This window comes from Cryptomeria japonica, chromosome 7 (assembly GCF_030272615.1).
Source record: "Cryptomeria japonica chromosome 7, Sugi_1.0, whole genome shotgun sequence".
Taxonomy (NCBI): Eukaryota; Viridiplantae; Streptophyta; class Pinopsida; order Cupressales; family Cupressaceae; genus Cryptomeria; species Cryptomeria japonica.
The window spans coordinates 829325558-829347937 of NC_081411.1; positions in this window are offsets into that span (position 1 = coordinate 829325558).

Here is a 22380-nt window from a genome sequence, read left to right on the forward strand (position 1 = left end):
CTCTTTCACTTCCATATCTTCTATCTTCCATCCCCCTTTCTTGATTGACCTCCATCGTCCTTCTTGAGTCCGTGTAGTCTGCTATCACATGACTAAGTATAATGACACCAAAAATATCTTCATTTCATATAGTTTCCACCTGCATCAACACATGATAGCATATCTCATTTCATACATACATATAGATATCACAATCACATCACATATTGCATATATCATTGGCAAGTATTTACTGTTAGGAACCGGGAAGGACAATTGAGAGGGAGGGGGCTGAATCAGTTGTAAACCAATTGGTACTAAATTACAACCCAAAACCAATTAATTCAACTTGAAACTTAGTGGCAGTAAAACAAACTTTAATGCCGGTAAAATAGATTAACTATTATAGCAGTACCAGTATAACTTAATGCATGAAACATAAAGAGAAACAACATCCATAATACATGACACAAATATTTTGACGTGAAAAACTCGTAAGGGGAAAAACCATGGTGGGAAACCTTACCCACAATCAAATGATACTACTGTAGATAGTAAGTGTATACAAATGAGGTTTGCACATACAGAAAGGCCAACCACCTAGAGCTCACTGCTCAAACACAAAATAGGAGTCACACTGACTATAGTTGGATGATTAAATCCAATAACAATGTATTGCTTCAGAATAACATTTGCAATGTTGGATTCAATACCGGTTTAAGCTCTGAACATAAGTGCCAAACAACCTCATAACCTTTCCTTTAACCTTCAAATAATGTCTATGTGATTCACACAAGGATCTGCTTATTTTCGCTCTTCAATATTTGCACACACTCATAATGATGATCTTCAATAAGATGTTACAATCATTTATACAAAAACTAAGACCAAATGTTAAGGTCATCTCATTAAAGATATTACAATTAGATCAATTACAAATAGTCTTGATGCGATACAATATGTCGGTTCAATACATTTACACATTATCCAATCAATAAACGATTTCCAAAACATGTGCTGATCTGGAATAGAATATCTTGTACCGGTCCATAACCTAGACTTATCTATTGGTAAAGGCAAATATGTGAACTCGATTAGACCAATAAGCAAAAAAACCAAATCCAAACATCCAATCCATGCCTTTGACATAACCAAATGATCTCGAGATGATAACAAGTCATCATCATTGCCGGTGAACAATGTAACTTGCTGGTGAACATATATCGGTGACTGTGCATAAGCCACTAACCATGTTTGAACCACAATGTGGCTGTTTAACAATAAACCAATATAACCATAGTGCAAAATCAACAATGTAGACCTCCAAAAAGATAAGTGTTGACATTAATGAAAAAACCAATGCAACACATGATGAAGTCATTCATAATACCAACAATATCCCCCTTTGGCATTGATGGCAACACTAGATGGAAAAACATCTAAGTGCCAAAAACAGAATGCTAAAAACCAACAATCTCCCAAAATAGATCAATACCAGAAATCAAAACCAAAAATACATCTCTCCCCAAAGTACACTATTTTTCCATAGATATCTCTCCCCCTTTGACATCAAATTCCAAAGCAGTTAAGAATCAAAATATAACATACAACTAACTACTCCCCCTGAGTAGTAGCTCTCCTTCATCAAAGTCGAAAAACGATTTTTCTTGTTAGTCCCTGTCGGTTTGATGCCAATCTTCATCATTCAAGTCTCTATCGGTGGGGAAATTACCCCAAGCTATTCTTTGAGATATTCAAATGTTTCCTTAGGCAAAGGCTTTGTAAAAATATCTGCAATTTTCTCTTTAGTATTCACATAAACCAATCTCATCTCATTTGCTTCAACATTCTCTTTTAGAAAGTTGTACTTAATAGAAACATGCTTTGTTTTAGAGTGAAATATCAAATTCTTTGATATATCAATTACTGTTGAATTATCACTGTAGACACCTAAAATTGTCATGTCTAATTAAATAAATATCTTTATTTATTTAATTATCTAAGCCTAATTCTTCTATTAATTAAATAAATCTTTATTTATTTAATTAATTCATTTATCCTCTTCTAGCCTTATTTCTCATTTAAATAAATACATTTATTTATTTAAATTACCCTTTTCCTAAATTAAATGAATATCTTATTTATTTAATTGATCCCACTTCCTCTATTAATTAAATAAATCTTTATTTATTTAATTAATTCATTAGCCTTTTCTACCCATGACACATGGCATTCATCTCTTAATTCATACACTACCTACCCTCTCATTATTTTCTTATTTCTTTTACCTACCCTCTAATCATAGCCGACCATTTATCTTTTACACCTCTCAATCTTATCCCTCCATTTCATATAGTGTCTTCTATATAAGGAGATGCTTCCTTCATTATCAAACCCTGACTAACTCAATTATGCACTAGACCACACTACGCCTTTTGCACTTTCATATGTGATCCTACTTGCAACCACATTTCCGTTCTTTGTTGAGCTCTTGTGCACATAAAATCTAAGAGCAAATATATCAAGCAAGATCAATGGAGATAGGAAGAATGGAGATTCAAACCCTATTGGACATGTGATGGTATAATCTTTGTGATTTCATTTGATTTGCATTGTCTTAGGTAATCTTCATATGTTATGGTGGATCTTTGTTGTTGCTAGGCTAGGGTTTTGTGGTTGAATTCATTTAGTCTTTCAACATTGTTGTTATCCATTTTCACCATAAACATTTTGGCACGCCTGGTGGGACTCTTGTTCCTTTTGCATTTAACATCTTTTATTGCAAATTTCGTTTTGAAGTTGCAGATCTGACATTTCTGACAACATTTTGATATTTCACGTCTGTGCACTTTCGGATCGCATTTTTGATTTTTTTGCCGCGTCTGTGACATCTGGAACTGTGTCTGCGTCTTCGACAATATTTTATTTTATTTTTTGCAGATTTCGGGAAACACATCTGTGTTCCTTAGTCGCGTTTGTGAAGTCTTCAGGTGCATCTGTGTTAGGAAAACACATCTACGTTCGGGAGCCGTATCTGTGTCAGATCTAGGTGCGTATGTGTGTTCTAGCAACGTCTCTGTGTGTGACAACTGCATTTGTTTCGGTTGCTACATTTTTGGTTTCATTGATTCAGTTTTTCATCATTCGGATTTCAGATCTGGTTTATTTTGAGCTAACATTTTCAGATCTAGCTAACGAAATTGGTATAGCTTGTCTTGAAAGCAAAATCGTTTTGTTGAAGGCCCCTATTTCACCAAGTCTTTTAGATTTAAAATTTACCTAACTTTTGTGCTTGCAGGAAGGGGTGATTATTTCAAACAATCCAAACTACTAATAGATCTTTGTTGTAGGACCTTGGCAAGGGTTTTTGATATTTATTGTGTGCCTTATTTTCATAGATTAGCAAACACTTCAATTGGTGCACTAAAATTGAACCATTGTCTTTTGTGTCTTGAGCAATAGGCTCCTTTTGTTCAATCTTTAGAGGGCCTGTCTCCCCGTGTGGTCATTAGGACTACTAGTGAGGAGAGAACGACCCAAGTGGTAGTAAAAGAAAAGCTATCTTCTTCCAAACCACTATAAATAACTGTATCCATGGTGAAAACTATGGATAACGTGTGCTGATTAGTTCATACCGACATTATGTCTCCCCATAAACCCATTTGATCAAATTTATTTGATCATTTGTATTGTATAACCCCTACCATCTGGGAGCCTTCTATATTTATAGAGCTGAAAGTGCCGCATGTATGGCCACACGAGCGGATGCCCTTACTAGCACCTTTTTGTTTTAGAAGCCAAAATCCTTCTAGTTGTTGGGGCAGGAGGTCGGACCTTTGGTAGCGGCCCACAGACATACGGTTCTTAGTACAGATACAAAGTTCACCACAGGGAGTTTTCATGGGGATTGATGCTTGGCTGCCTCGAGAAGTGAGTGCTGAGGGTGGAGCCAATGGGGTCAAACATCTAAGTATCCACTCTGAATAGGGTAGCCTCGGGGGAAACTCCATGTGGGATCAACAACTATTGTCTTGACCAGCCATAAGAATTGTGTTTGACTTATTTTGAACAATCAAACATTCAATATCAAACATCAAAACATTGTGTCTTCAAGTGTATGGAAAAAATTTTTACCTCAAACTTCACACTTTTCTTGGAGTCTTTTGAGTCTAAACACTTGCAAACATTGAGTCCTCATCAACACCGTGTCCTCTTGTCATGAAAAATAGTCAAACATTCTGATTTGGTCACAACAAAACAACTTCACAGATTGGAAAAAATTACACAAAGTTTGCAGAAACGCGTCTGTGTCTGACAGAATAGTGTCTGTGTCATCTAAACACGTCTATGAAGGGCAGAAACGCATTTGTGTCTTTTGAGCAACATTGCAACATCTCAAAAATGTGTCTGTGTATGGTAGAACCATGTCTGTGTCATTTAAGCACGTCTGTGTCTAATAGAATAGCGTCTGTGTCATTTAAGCACATCCATGAAGTATACAGACACGTTTGTGTTCAGGATGGAAAACTTTCATAATTCAGCAAACAAGAATAGTCAGTTTTAGACTTGTTGAGCTTCCTAGGTTATCTCTCTGGATTTTTCATCTAGCATTCAACCTGTCTTTGGGTCTCACAAAGTCCATCATTGCTTTACACCTTACATTACATTCATATTTGTCTAAACTTGAGTCAAAAGGTCACTTGCTTGTCCTCATCATACTCAACACACTACATACAACAACATTTTGCTAAGTGGTCCCTCATCAAGGTCTATCACCTTTGGGTCTCCTTTGGTCTTACTTAGAGTCAAGGTCAACTTACTTCATCAAGAAAAACTATCATCTCTTTGGAAGCCACACCTACTCTACTACATACATATTTGGTCTTACACTTTGGACATTGCAAGTACACCTCAAATTCATTTACATTCCATCCAACTCTTGGTCTTCCATACTCTTTCCATTTTCATCTAAGTCTCACACATCTTGGTCAATACCTAGTTCATGGTTGAAACCCGTTCCCAAAAATCTAGGAGAGAAACTAAAGAGGCTCAAGAGTCCGCAAACATGAGTTCCTATGAGTATGACAATGATATCTTTTTCAATTCTGATCATACTACATTACCTGACATGGATGCTTATAGAAATGTTCCAAATGTTGAGAACATGGACACTACAAATAACAATGATACACACAATGACAATATGGACAACTTTTTCGTACATTCAGCAGAAGTGGAAGACACCATTATGAATCCCCATTTCAATCGATTGGTTGAGGAAATAATGAGGAGAGATAGACAATACTTTCTACAAGTGATGGCACAAAGTGGAGCCAAGATCCCTCATGATTTTGACATGTCTCAAATAATGGAAAATTGACCTTTGCAACAACCTCACTCCAACATGGATCAAAGGAGGCCTAATAGTGGAGGCAATAGAGGACCACATATGGTGCCTGAATCACCATCATCTTTGTTTCAAAAACCAGATGTCCCTTACACACATGGTCAAGCATATGATACTCACCTTCGCAAACCAATATGGAAGTCTTATGCAGAGAAATATGCTCAATCACATACTAATGCTAAGGATCAACCACCAAAGAAATTGGATATTCAAAGGCATGCTCAAAATTTGGACACAAGGAAACCCCACCTCAAATTTGGGGGCAACACACTAGAACAAACTCATGACATGCCTATAGAGTATGGTATACATGGACAAAAAAGATATTCCATTCCTCATCATGACTCTATACCAAGTGGTCCTTATACGTAGCATCATTATAGACCTCCTCCATATGAACATGTGTATGATCAATATCATCCATATATGCAACATGCTCCTCCTCCAATTGGTGCCTCAAGCATGGGGTATGGTCCAAGAAGTCGATCCCACCTAAGAGCAATTTGGAACAGCAAATCAAGGATTTACAAAATAAAATGGAGGACATAAATACACCGAAGCCAACTTACACAATGAGAGACATATGTCCTTATACATTTGACAAAAGCATTCCAATGCCTCCATTTCCTACACACTTTGTGACACCTAAGTTTGATAAGTACAGAGGAAAAGGGGATCCTAAGGCACACATAAGACATTTTTTCACAGCTTGCATTGAAGTAGTAGCAAAAGAGACATATTTGATGAGATTATTCCCACAAAGCTTAGGTGATCAAGCTATGGAATGGTTCTCCCAACTTCCACCTAGAATTAAGTCATGGGGTGACTTAGCAGAGGCATTTATCCAACATTTCTCATACAACATAGAGATAGACATATCAGTCACTACTTTGTGCAACACCAAGCAAAAAGATGGAGAGTCTTTTTCATCATTTCTACAAAGATGGAGGAATCTAGCTAGCAGATGCTCTTGCTAAATTCTACAAAAACAAATGGTAGAGATGTTCACCCAGAATGTTAACAAAGACATTGGTTATGACCTAAGAAAAGCTTGTTTGTCCACCTTCAAGGATGTCATTGAAAAAGGCTTAGCAACAAAAAATGTCCTAATTGAACAAGGAGTCATTAAGATATTCAAGGAAAACAAAGATGACTTTAAAGGAAAGGATAAGCCAAGATTTTGGAACAAAAACAAGAACACAGTCAATGATGGTGTTGTGGATGCCAATACGGTATGACCAAAAATCATTTTTTCTGGATCAAGCTCTAGAAACAATCAAGTGAATACTCAAACAACTTCCAGATCATGAAGGAAGTACACCCCATTAGGAGAACCACTTGAGTCAGTTTTCAAGAAGCTAGTGGCAAACAAAGTAATCACAATTCCAGATTTTCCTCCATATGAGCCAAAGGTCAAACCAAATTGGTGGAATGATGATGAGTATTGCGAATTCCATAAAAGCAAGGGACATAAAATAGGAAATTGCCATCGACTGAAGAAAATCATACAAGATCTCATTGATAGAGGTGACATTGAGATTGAAGGACACTCATCCAACCAAGAACATGATATGTTTAAGGAACCATTCCCAAAACATGACAAGGGAAAAGCTGTAGCCACAAATGACCAAACCAACTATACCAGAGCATCCTATAACTACGATTCAACTATCAATCACATCTCGATGGACAATTATGTCTCTACCATTATCATCAAGGACAAAACGCCTAAGAATTCTACCCAAAGACCCAAGATTGTCCTAAAAGGAATTGGATCTTCTTCCGAACGTACCTCTGAATGTCATGTTACAACCCGTCGAGGTAAATTCACTTTGCAAGGTGCTCCAGCTAAAAACACAGCTTCCTCATCAACCAAACTTGAGTATGACCTTGTCGAATAGTTGGGGAAGACACCCACACTTATTTCCATCCTTGAGCTTTTATGCATATCCCCCGCACATAAAGCTATTCTTGACAAAATCTTGAGAGACACTTCTGTCCCTATTGATCTGAACGTGGACCAGTTTCAAGCCATGGTGGGATACCTTTCCATTCCACACTCACTTACATTCATAGAAGCCGATGACGCCTCTGTAGTCAGCCACATAATGCACCTTTACACATCGAAGCCTTCCTACACAAACATCGAATAAAATGAGTCCTGATAGATGGAGGAGCTGGTCTAAACATTTGTACATTGAGCACAATTAAACAATTGGGATATTCTGATAAAGCTGTGAATTCTATAAACAAAATTACCATTAAAGCATATGATGATGAAGAGAGATCATCCAAAGGCACAATCACCTTGCCCCTCAAAGTTGGGCCCATTATAAAGGATGTGGTTTTTCAGGTCCTTGATCTAGATCTCACATACAACATACTCTTGGGACGTCCTTGGATTCATGAGATGAGCGTAGTACCATCTACATATCATCGATGTATCAAGTTTCCACACAATAGAGTTGAAGTGACCGTCAAAGCTGACCCAAATCCATTCATATATTGCAACAATCTACGACCTAGATCAGAAATAACAATCCCAGTCAATCGAGAAGCTATTCCTTCATCAGCATATGTGGATCCAGAATCCTTGAAAGCTTCTACATCAAAACAAGCAGAGATCAAAGAAAATTTCAAGATTAAAGACCTGGGATGTGGTGAGTATATTTTTCATGTTGATCAACTCCCACTATCTCCTAAGGTATTCAGTCAATAAGAACAATCTATAAATAATTTGCAAGGAATTGGGTACGAAGCACCTAGTGTTGTGGCTACTAAGTCTGAATGTGAATCTCCTCTAGTGGTGCAAGCACCTCTTGATATCAATATTCCTAAGAGTGGTTCCAACAAAGAATCTATTGAGCGTATTGCCAGACCTCTTGAAAACTCACATAGATTTACCATTTCATCCACTCATTCCATTTCCACTCCACTTTCAAACTTGGATCAACAAGAATTACAAAAGCCCTTACTCATTGGGGATCAAAAATCAAGCTATGAAAAGAAAAATATAATATTCAAAAATAAAGAAAAGTCCTTTAGTCCAAATCAAAATCAATAGCTATTGGACTCTGAAAAAATCAAAGTCAACGATAAAAATCATATGAAGAAAAAAGAACAAGAGTTTATCTCCCCTAATATTAAAATAACTGGGGACAAAAGTTCTAAAATTTTAAGTCAAAAAGAACACTTGTTGATCCTAAGTCTCCATCATGCTATCCTACTTTCACTTCTTTTCACAATCATAAGCCTTCATCACTCATCTAGTTGTTCCACACATCCTTTCCCTTCTAGTGATACATCATGGACCTTTAATGGAGCTTAATTGAAGGAATTTGTTATCAGGGATGCCCAAACTTCTTTAGGTGACATGCATACGGGCCTGCGTAGTCCACACACTAGTAATTCTATCTCAGTTCCTTTATCAAGGAAGATAGACACTCAAGCTACACATCATTCAGTCAAGGAACAATGTAGCTACAATCATAAGGTAAAGCCTCGCACATTAGAGTTGGGTGACTTAGTTCTTAGAGAAAATCCTAAAAATCAGCAAGACAGACAGGAGAAGGACAAGTTTGAACCAAATTGGCTTGGTCCTTACATCATCACAACAACATATGGATTTGGTGCATGTCAGCTCTCAACCACAGAGGGTGAACCCTTGGAGGATCCTATCAATAGCATCCACCTTCACAAGTTTTACACAGCTCTCTGGAGTATCCTACTTAAAAAAAAAAAAAAAAATCGTTACTTGGTGAAAACATGGCAAACAGGCGCCTTGTGACACAAAAAAAAAAAAGTAAAGAAAAACATTTCGTCCAACGGTGAAAACCACTTCGGTGGCACCCTGGGCAAGTACCATGGTGAAAATTGGGTCACCAACACCATGCGTAGAGACATTGCTCCTCCCTCTTTCGGGATTCCATTTCATCCTTTCACTTTGCACACACTCACGACCTATTCATTCATAATAAATTTACACATTCCCATCATGGCTTGTTATTGATCTACCCAAGATTGGTTAGCCATTCATAATAAACATCCCTTTTCACCCCTTTCCATTCATAATAAATTAGCTCCTATTTGTGGCTAAGGCAAATCCTACGTCTAGTGATGGGTGTGAAATCGAGATCATCACATGTTCTGAGGAGTACAGTTTCTTCCAGTTTCCTTCAATCTATCCACGCACAATCCACAATAAAGCAACATTTGCATCACCAATCCGCAATAAATTTCCGTCTTCTCTACAATAAAGTATCAGTTGCATGGATTCAGTCAGTTTTAGATGAGACACAGCAGTAACAATGGGCTTCAACAAATCAAATCTTTCAATAGACTTAGACAACATTATGGTTCAATGCAATCTATCCTTTTTGTGAAAGTAAACATTATGACCACAATCAAATAAGACTTATACAAGTGACAAGAGACACTAAACTTGAGGACTACAGTGGATGTTGGTGTCGAGTCTTGGTTTTCTTTTGATTTTATCTTTTGGTGACATGTCTTTTAGCTTTTCCAGGATGTCTCTGACTAGAGATTTTATCTTCAGGATGTCTTTGACTAGAAAGGCAAGGATGGGGTATCATCACCTATTTTTCTTTGTTGTCTGTGGATTGTCTCTTAGTAATGCTATGACTTGTCCAAGGATATGAGGACACTAAGAGTCTAGTATGAACTGGGGCATTCCTTGTTTGCGACTGTCTTATCTCCATGCAAATAGGTACAATGACTTTCTGGGTCAAACATATGCCTCGATTGTCATAACCTACTTGCCATAATAAAGCTCAATGATGATAATGCACAAGAAGCTCTTTCATTTTCATATCTTCTATCTTCCATCCCCTATTCTTGATTGACTTCCATCGTCCTTCTTGAGTCCATGTAGCCTGCTATCACACGACTGAGTATAATGACATGCCAAAAACATTTGCATCTCATGTAGTTGCACTTGCATTACCACATATAAGCATTTCATACATACATATAGATATTGCAATTGTAGCACATCCTTCACACAACACATGTTAGCACATTTTACATTCTCATCATGCAAATAATCATTTGTATTATCATATTCATCTACATATCATACATTCACATTGGCATCATGCATAACATATTAAAAACATAAAAGAACAAAAATATTGCATTTCATCATGTACATGTTTGCATCACATAGATACATGCATCACATAGAAACATCACATAGGTAGACATGCATATAGCTACTGCAAGGATGAAGCTCATATATATATATATAATCATAAGTGTCATGATACAATGATGTCAAAATCATATGGCTACAACCACCTGGAGGTGTCTACATCATAATACAAAATGGTACAAAACTGATACATAGGGAGCCCTCTATGGCTATGATGAACTCCCTCCCTCAGAGCCGCCTGGCCTCGATGGAGTTTGAGCCCTAGAAGGACCCGCCCTAGGATCATATCTCATGTCCCCTCTATCTAGTGGTGGTGGAGGACCCATAACCCCACCATTGGAAACCTGTCTCCTCTGACTCCCTCCAATAGCTGTCGCTGTCCATGATGGTCTGTGGAAGCTCCTCGCCCGCTGCTTTGGTGGCACTGCCCCATAGTATAGGTCTCGCCAATAGCCTATCTCCTCCCCTGCTTGTAGAACATAGGTGTATCTAGCCCTTGTGTCCTCTGCCGCCTGCCTCCCAGCCCTCAGTGCTGTCTCAGCCTCTATATAGTGCTGGATAGTCTGATCCCACTCTCGCTCTGTATCCCTCAGCTATCTCCTGAGCCTAGCTGTCTCCCTCTCCAGGTCCTAGATCTCATTTGCCTATCCCTAGCAGATCTCCCTCAACTCAAACAACTCATCCTCCTCCTCCTTGGCCCCTTGTGCCTCTACTTGTGGCTCCTCCTGTACTGGTGGTTGTGCCTGTGCCCATGCCTCTACCTGTACCTACCTTTGTCCCTGTCCTTGCACCTGTCTAGGACCCTGTGCTGCTGGCACCTATAGTGGCAATCCACCATGACCCCTCACCACTCGAGCCTATCTCTCCTCTCCACCCTCTCTCCGTGGAACCACTCTCCTCTCTCCAACAGCACCCCGCCTCCTCCGTCAACCTCTCCCCCCACCATCTCCATCATCATCCCTGCCTCCTTCATCAACCTCTCCCCCCACCATCTCCATCATCATCCCCATCCCCACCGCCATCTCCATCTATCAGCTCCCCATTGATCAGTATCCTCAAAATCCTGTAAACATCCTCCAAGGTGGCTGTCATCTCACCCATCGGCAAATGAAAAGTACATGTCTCAGAATGCCACCTCTCAGCAAACGCAGTTAGCAAACCCATGTTCGCCCGAAACTCAGGCACATACAAAATGTATTGCAAACCCATAAGCTCAATGGCAGCCCTATCCTCGAAGGTCAACTCTGGTCGTAACCTCTACGTCGACGAGAATCTCTCTCGTGACTTCAGCATAGGCAAGTACTCCTACAGTCAAGAAAATCAATCATGTCAGTCAAAGTGACACTCACTGTTCATCACAAAGTATTGCTATCTATCTTAGTGACACTCACTATTCATTACAAAGTGTTGCTATCTATCCCAGTGACACTCACTGTTCATCACAAAGTGTTTCTATTTATCCTAGTGGTACTCCCTGTTCATCACAAAGTACTACGTGTTTTTGCACTCCTTGTTCATCACAAAGTGTTGCTCATATTTGCACTCCCTATTCATCACAAAGTGCTGCTCTTTTAGTACTCACTATTCATCACAAAGTACTATGTCTTGGTACTCACTGTTCATCACATATCCTAGGGCTATACTTGAGTGTATCCTCTTGAGTAGTTTCCTAATTGGCAATGTATGTTCTATCACAGAATTGTCAATCCTAGCCCTATTTGCTATCCTAGTCTTCCTTAGAGGACCTCCTTAAGTGTATCCTCTCAGCAGCTTATCAAATTGACAGCGTATGTTCATCATAGAACTGTCGATTTGACCTTGAAGACATAAACGCGCCTTCATGACATAAACATGCTTATAGACTGCACAAATGCGCCTGCTCTACACAGACACGCCTGCAATACACAAACGTGCCTCTACTCTGCACAGATGCGCTTGTCCTACACAGACGTGCCCATATTTCACAAACGCGCCTGCACAAGGCAAACGTGCTCACATTTTGCATAGATGCTTTTCCTAGCATAGACGCGCCTGGCACCAACACAGACGCGCCTACACATTTTTGACATTATCCTAAATTGCATTTATTGCACTACCTAGCATGCATTTATGACAACAATTAATGCACCAAAGTACAAGGAGGTTTTGTGGTACTTACCGGCTCTCCTGCATCTGCTGGCCTCTGAAATCAGCGAACGCGATTGAATCTATGCACCAATGCCATCGCTACTCTATTCTCTCTTTGCACTCTGATCTCTTGAAGGTGTGGATGATAACGAGGATCTATTCCCCTCATGGTCTATCTTATAGACTGCCCTAGCCCTAGCCCTAGCCCTCGTTTCCTGAGTCAGTCTTCATTATCCCGTGACTCTGTCACTCTATCCGATTAGTCCATTCTAGCCTTTCTTTCTTATCGAGAGATTGTCTGCGATCTTTCCAAACATTTTCATCCAATCTCTTGAGGGGGCATATCATTCCCATCTTGGGGCAACTTTGTATCAGTTCATATTATCTTCTTTGAAACAACGCGGCAAGCTGCATTGTCTCAAAGAGGGGCAAAATGTAGACACCTAAAATTGTCATGTCTAATTAAATAAATATCTTTATTTATTTAATTATCTAAGCCTAATTCTTCTATTAATTAAATAAATCTTTATTTATTTAATTAATTCATTTATCCTCATCTAGCCTTATTTCTCATTTAAATAAATACATTTATTTATTTAAATTACCCTTTTTCCAAATTAAAATATCTTATTTATTTAATTGATCCCACTTCCTCTATTAATTAAATAAATCTTTATTTATTTAATTAATTCATTAGCCTTTTCTACCCATGACACATGGCATTTATCTCTTAATTCATACACTACCTGCCCTCTCATTATTTTCTTATTTCTTTTACCTACCCTCTAATCATAGCCGACCATTTATCTTTTGCACCTCTCAATCTTATCCCTCCATTTCATATAGTGTCTTCTATATAAGGAGATGCTTCCTTCATTATCAAACCTTGACTAACTCAATTATGCACTAGACTACACTATGCCTTTTGCAATTTTATATGTGATCCTACTTGCAACCACATTTTTGTTCTTTGTTGAGCTCTTTTGCACATAAAATCTGAGAGCAAATATATCAAGCAAGATCAATGGAGATAGGAAGAATGGAGATTCAAACCCTATTGGACATGTGATGGTATAATCTTTGTGATTTCATTTGATTTGCATTGTCTTAGGTAATCTTCATATGTTATGGTGGATCTTTGTTGTTGATAAGCTAGGGTTTTGTGGTTGAATTCATTTAGTCTTTCAACATTGTTGTTATCCATTTTCACCATAAACAATCACAATAAATAATTATTGGTTCTTTGCATTTTACCTTTATATCCTTCAACATTTGCTTGATCCATAATACCTGAGTGCAATTAGTTGTTGCTACAACATATTCTGACTTTGTTGTAGATAACGATGTACAAGTCTGCTTCTTGCTGATCCATGAAGTTAACCTTCTGCCAAGAAAGAATGCACCACTAGTGGTACTCTTTCTATCATCTACATCTCCTACCCAATTTGCATTTGTATATGCACATAACTCAAAATTGTCATCCTTAGGATACCATAAACCAAGATTTGTTGTGCCTTGTAGGTAGCGGAAAATCCTTTTTACTGTTGATTCATGATTTTATTTAGGATTGCTTTGAAATATTGATACAATACACACTGTATTCATTATATTAGGTCTAGTTTGTGTCAAATACAGTAATCCTCCAATCATATATTTGTACCTTGTCGGATTAATAGGAGTTGAATCATCCTTTAATATCAATTTATCTATTGTAGTCATAGGAGTGCTTATTGGTTTGGAGTTTTCCATAACAAATTTCAAAAGTTCCTTCAAGTACTTTGTTTGACATATGAATATACCTTTATTTGTTTGTGAGATCTGCAAACCTAGAATTTTTTTTATCTCTCCAATCATAGACATTTCAAATTCTTCCTGCATCTTGTTAGCAAAGTCTTTACATAATCCTTCTTCACCCCCAAAAATGATATCCTCCACAAATACTTCAATAACCAAAATTTCATCATTGGTAACTTTGTAATAAAAATAATTGTTAGCATTACCTTTTGTGTATCCAAGCTTTACAAGATATTTATCAAGTCTAGCATACCAAGCTCTATGAGCTTGCTTCAATCCATATAAAGCTTTCCTTAACCTAAAAAACCACATCCTTATCACTTGTCAATGAAAATCCATTAGGTTGTTCAATATAAACTTCCCCTTCAAGATCTCCATTTAAAAATGCACATTTTACATCCATCTGATAAACTTTATAGTTCTTATGAGCTGCAAATGCAAGAAATAGTCTAACTGCTTCAATTTTGGTTACTGGTGCAAAGGTTTCATTATAATCAATTCCTTCTTTTTGTGAATAACCTTTAAAAACTAATCTTTCTTTGTTTCTGATTACTTCACAATCCTCATTAAGTTTATTTCTATATACCCATTACGTTCCAATTACATTTTTGTCTTTAGGTTGGGGAACTAATGTTCAAGTATTATTCTTTTCAATTTGTTCTAATTCATCTTGCATTGCTTTTATCGAATGTTTATCTTGGCATGCTTCAACAATTGATGCTGGTTCAACTTGAGAAATTAAACACACCTCTTCATTTGCCAATCTTCCTCTGGTCATAATACCTTGATTTTTATTTCCAATTATCTGATTTTCTGAATGATTCAATCTTACATACCCGGGTTTATTTTGATTTACATTCACATGCTATTGTTCTTCAGTCATAGTTGAGTTATCAGATGATGTCGGTGTGACTGGATCTTCACTCTGTACCGGTGCAATTTGTGCCAGTTCATTTATAATAATTTCAACTGCCGGTTCTACAGATCTTGAATCTCCTCTCAAATGTTCATCTATCTTCACATTAGTACTCTCAATGATTTTTTGCAATCTTTTATTATAACATTTATATGCCTTTCTTCTAGTTGAATAACCAAGAAATATTCCTTCATCACTTCTAGGATCAAATTTGCCAATATACTCATCTCTTCTAATATAGCATTTTCTTTCAACTATTCTGAAATATTTAAGAGTAGGAGTATGACCAAACCATAGTTGATAAGGGATCTTACCAGTTTCACTTTTGATGTGAACTCTATTGAAAGTATAAACCACTATATTCACTACTTCTCTCCAATACACATGAGGTAGATTTGCTTCCATCATCATGGTTCTTGTTGCATCCAGTATAGTTTTGTTCTTCCTTTCCACAACTCCATTCTATTGAGGTGTCCAGGGTGCTAATAGTTATCTTTTGATTCCATTCACTTCACAGAATGCATTAAATTCTCTAGATGTAAATTCTCTTCTTTGATTAGATCTCAAACATTTGTTTTTCTTGCCAATTTCATTCTCTACCATTGCCTTGTATATCTTGAATCTTCCAAAAGCTTCTAATTTCTCCCTGAGAAAAGTAACCCAACACATTCTATAATAATCATCAATTATTAGCATAAAGTATCTATCACCTTGTAGACTTCTTGTTCTTCCTAGACCACATAAATCAGTATGAATTAAATCAAGAATATTATTGGATTTCTCAGAAATGCTCTTAAATGTTGTTCTAACTTGCTTTCCCATTTGACATTCCTTACATACCGGAATATGGGGTTTCACAATCTAGGTAAATCCCTTACTACCTTAGTTGAACCAATCTTTACAATGCAATCAAAATTCACATGACAGTCTTTTATGCCATAAGCAACTTTCATCAATGTGTGCAATCAAGCATGTCTTATCACTAGTATTCAAATCAAAGATATTACCTTTAGTCTGATTACCAGTTGCAATCTCGAATCTAGTTCTATTCATGATTTTGCATTTTCCATTCTTGAATTGTAATTGAAGTCCGTTTTCTACTAACTGACCAACAATCAAAAGATTATACTTCAAACCTTCAACATAATAAATATTGTCAGTATTGTGCTTACCATCCAAAGATATAGTGCCTCTTCCTTTGATTAAACAAACTTTGTCATCTCCAAATATTACTAGACCTCCATGAATATCCTATAATGATAAGAATTTTCTTTTATCACTAGTCATATGATGTGAGCATCCACTATCTATAATCCATTCATCCCTTTCTTCAATTTTTGCTACTAGTGCCTACTCTACTAGTTTAACAATAGCAGCCAGTTGATCTTATTTTATTTCAACAAATGCCCATCCAATATCTGCTAGATCTTCATCTGAATCATCTGTAACACCTTCATCTGCATAGTAACATGACTTATCTCTATTTTTCTTAAATCTGTATCTCTGATATTTAGGGTTAGGCTTATATGTTCTTTTTACTTCCTCCCTTAGTCTTGCATGTCTATCAAGACACTTAGAAGCCATATGACCAACTTTATTACAATTAAAACATTTGAAAGGTGTTTTACCTTCATACTTACTTTCTGTTGGACCTTTAGGCATCTTCCTTGCAAATAGTGCTTCAAGTTCTTCATTTTCTCTTCTCATATCTTCAAGTTCTTTTGCATAAAGTGATTTCCAATCAGTTTTGTCAGATTATGATGTTGATGCTTTGAAAGCTATATTAGTTTTGATTGTAGAAACAAGACCAAACTCTTCAAGCTCAAATGCAGAAAGTTTTCCAACCAAAGTATCTCTAGAAACTGATGTATTAGGCATTGTTCTCAACTCATTAATAGCAGTCACTTTCATTTTGTAAGCTAGTGGCAAAGCTCTTAAAACTTTAGACACAATTTCATCTTCACTTAAAGATCCTCCACAACATTGTATTCCTAAAACAATTTCATTAACTCTTTCCATAAATGCAAAAATTCTTTCATCTTCTTCCATTTTTGAGTTTTCATACCTGACCCGGTAACATTCCAGTTTTGCAATTTTGACAGTGGTATCTCCTTCATTCAATGTTTCCAGTTTATCCCAAATATCTTTAGCATTAGATCGGCCTGATAGTGCCTTGATTTTTTGATCTAATAATGCGCTTAGAAGTACTTCTCTTACTTTGCAATCATTTTCCAAGTCTTTAGCCAATGTTGGTGTATGAGGGATATTCAGAGTAGGACCAACATAGCCATTCTTAGTAAAATCCCATATATCTCTTCCAATGCAGTTCAGATGTGTTTCCATTATGATCTTCCATATACCATAGTTAGTTCCATCAAGTTTCAAATTGTCCTTCCTAAAAATATTTGTTGCCATAGGATCTCCTCAAGCTGTTAGGATTTTGCAAAAAGAGGGCTAAGCTCTGATACCAATTGTTAGGAATTGGAAAGGATGACTAAGAGGGAGGGGGGTGAATTAGTTGTGAACTAATTGTTACTAAATTACAACCAAAAACCAATTAATCCAACTTAAAACTTAGTGCCGGTAAAATAAAATTTCATGCCGGTAAAATAGATTAATTGTTATAGCAGTACTGATATAACTTAATGCATGAAATAGAAAGAGAAACAACATCCATAACACATGACACAAAGATTTTGACGTGGAAACCCTGTAAGGGGAAAAACCATGATGGGAAACCTTACTCATAATCAGATGATACTACTGCAGATAGTAAGTGTATAGAAATGAGGTCCGCACATGCAGAAAAGGCCAACCGCCTAGAGCTCACCGCTCAATCAAAAAATAGGAGTCACACTGACTACAGTTGGATGGTTAAATCCAATAACAATGTACTACTTCAGAATAGCATCTGCAATGCTAGATTCAGTACCGATTTAAACTCTGAACATGAGTGTCAAACACCTTCATAACCTTTCCTTCAACCTTTAGATAATGTCTGCGTGATTCGCACAAGGATTTGCTTATTTTCGCTCTTTAATATTCACACAGACTTATAATGATGATCTTCAATAAGATCTTACAATCATTTATACAAAACCTAAGACCAAATGCTAAGGTCGGCTCACTAAAGATATTATAATTAAATCAATTACAAATAAGTCTTGATGCGATACAATATGTCAGCTCAATACATTTACACATTATCCAATCAATAAACCATTTCTAAAATGTGTCGTATTGATCTGGAATAGAATATCTTGTACTGGTCCATAACCTAGACTTATCTGCCGCTAAAGGCAAATATGTGAACTCGATTAGACCAATAAGAAAAAACACCAAATCCAAACATCCAATCCATGTCTTCGACATAACCAAATGATCTCCAGATGATAAAAAGTCATCATTACTACCGGTGAACAATATAACCTATTGGTGAACATATACTGATGACTGTGCATAAGCCACTAACCATGCCAGGACCATAATGTGTCAGTTCAACAATAAACCAATATAATCATAGTGCCAAATCAATAATGTAGACCTCCAAAAAGATAAGTGTTGACATCAATGACAAAACCAATGCAACACATGACAAAGTCATCCATAATACCAACATCTACATCTACATATAAACCTCGAAAAAGAACAAAAATATATTGCATTTCATCATGTACATATTTGTATCCATATCATAAACATCATAAAATAATCATAAAGCATATAGAAACATAAACACATATAACACATGCATATAGCTGCCACAAGGATGGATCATCTCATCTCATATATATCAAAAATAATAATAAGTGTCATGATATAATGATGTCAAAATCATATGGCTACAAAATCACCCAAAGGTGTCTACATCATCATACAAAAACTGATACAACTTGGATTATCTTGTATATCTCCTCTTGCAGACGTTGCGGGACCATCTTTTCACCAAAGCAGTTAGCAATCTTGTTTTGCCCAAATCTTAGGCATATACATAATGTGTCTCAATCCCATCGCTTTGATCACAGTGTGGTCCTCGATAGTCAAATTTGTTTGTAACCACTATGTCATAGGGAATCACTCTCTAGACTCAATCTGGGGTAAGTACTCCTGCATCCAATCAAATCAATCGTGTGAATCCTAGTGGTACTCATGTTCATCACACAGTGCTTCTTCTTATCCTATCCTAGCCTAGTGGTATCTTATGTCTATCACATGGCATTGCATCCTAGTGTATATGTTTATCACATTGCACTATATCCTATCTTGCTAGAGCACTCGCCAAATTTTATCAATTCCATAGTTTATCCTACATTTAGCTTAGCAAACCTACCTGTTTTAGGGAACCTGTTGAGTGAATCATCTCAATAGCTTATCCAATTGGCAACATATGTTTATCACATAATTGTCAATTCTAGCCTTGTTTTTAGTTTATCTTCCCTAGGGCACCTATTTGAGTGAATCCTCCAGACAGCCTATCCAATTGATAGCATATGTTCATCACAAAACTATCAATTTTGGCCTTTTAAGACATAGACATGATTTTATTGATTCCTCTTGAGTCATTCTTTTTCTTGCATGACCTTGTCACCCTATCTTGTCAGTCTGTTCTAGCCTTTCTTTCTTATCGAGAGATTGTCTGCAATATTTTCAAACATTTTCATCCAATCTCTCGAGGGGGCATATCATTCCCGTCATGGGAAAACTATGTATCAGTTTATTTTATCTTCTTTGAGCCAACGCGACAAGCTGCATTGTGTCAAAGAGGGGCAAAATGTAGACACCTAAAATTGTCCTGTCTAATTAAATAAATATTTTTCTTTATTTAATTATTTTATCCTAAGTCTTCTATTAGTTAAATAAATCTTTATTTATTTAATTAATTCATTAATCCTCTTCTAATCTTTTCTTCATTTAAATAAATACTTTTATTTATTTAAATTGTCTTTTTCCTAAATTAGATAAATATTTAATTTATTTAATTGATCTCATTTCTTCTATTAATTAAATAAATCTTTATTTATTTAATTAATTAATTGGTACTTTCTACCCATGATGCATGTCATTCATCTCTTAATTCCTACACTACTTACCCTCTCATTATTTTATTATTTCTTCTACCTTTCCTTTAATCCTAGCCGACCATTTATATTTACACATCTCAATCTTATCTCTCCATTTCTTACAATGTCTTCTATATAAGAGGATACTCTCCTTCATTATCAACCCTAATTGTCTAATGAGAACCCTAAGGATTCTAAGCATTCTAATTGTTTAATCGATCTTATGTAATCAAGCCTTTTTGCGATCAAGCTATCAACCATATTTTTGTTCTTTGTTGATCTCTTGTGCACACATAAAATCTGAGAGCAAATATATCAAGCAAGATCAATGAAGATAGGAAGAATGGAGATTCAAACCCTAATGGACATGTGATGGTATAATCTTTGTGATTTTGTTGATTTGCATTGTCTTAGGTAATCTTCATATGTTATGCTGGATCTTTGTTGCTGTTAGAGTAGGGTTTTGTGGTTGAATTCATTTAGTCTTTCAATATTATTGTTTTCATTATCCACTTTTAATCATACACATTTTGGCTCGACCGATGGGACATGATTTTTTGTTAGATCTATGTTTTTTTGCAAGTTTTTCTAACCCTATATTGTTGCTTTGTAAAACGATTTGGAGAATAACCTTGTGCAACTAGGGTTTTGGACACAAGATCAAAATCTTGGAGAGATTTGATCCGATCTCACAAACGGCTTAGAAATTTTGCACCACATTTTTTTTGTAGGTCGATGATAGTATCAAGAGCTCTCAATACAAAATTCAAAATTTTTGGAGCATATTTGAATTTATTATGATTTTTCATAAAACATTAATTTTGAGAGCCAATTAGCGAATTTTTTGGATTTTCTTATATTTTTGGAAGGTTCTCAAAATTCTACAGGGGGTCTATTTTTTGTGATTTAAATTTGGGAGGGGAATATTTCATAAAAAAATGGATCTTTAAAAATTAAGGTTTTTCATTAGTTTGATCTCTTGTAAAAAAATTGGAATTTTTGCGTAAATGATTTTTTGGAGCATATTTGAATTTTCTATGAATTTTTTATGCATTTTCATACAAAATTATTTTTCAGAGCAAATGAGTGAATTTTTTGGATTTTTTACAGTTTTGGAAAGCTCTTGGAATTATACACATGATCCATTATTTATGATTTAAATTTTGATGCAAAATATTTCATAAAAAATTGGATCTTTAAAAATTAGGGTTTTGCATTATTTTGATTAGCATCTCATAACAATACATCATCTTATAACAATAACACAGTTCTTCTATATCAAATTCATTTACATAAGAGCACATGGAGAAAGCACATAGTCTCTTTGCTACATCCCATCCTAATGCTTAATAATATAAGTTACATAGACACATTCATATTCCTCATTTACAAGGCATTGTTATATGGTAACATCTCTAATACATAGAAATCAGGACCATAGGACAACTGCATAATAAAGAGCCATATTTTCCATATGAACCACAACTACTCCTTTAACTTCCATATCTCAAGATATCTAACATTGGAGATTAACATCTTTCAAATCAAGGCATATATGATAATTAACATAATCACTACTATCCATAAATTATACTCAAGACATAGCATACATATATCTAAATCATTTAATTCCTTTCTAATCAAGAACACCATCTACAAATATCCATTTAGAGAAATCTTATTTAATACATTTCATTTAAAAATCATCTTACTACATGTTCTATAATACATGAGCTCAATAAGTTGATTACATAGTCTTCTTTACATTTCCATCTTTCATAACACATGATATCACTTCTAATTACATAAATATCTCTAAGAATCCAAGCTCATGATGAGATACTATAGATCCAAATCCATGCAAGCTAATATCCAAGAAGAATATCCCAATGGTAGAAGGCATCAAACCATCTGACCATGTGAAACC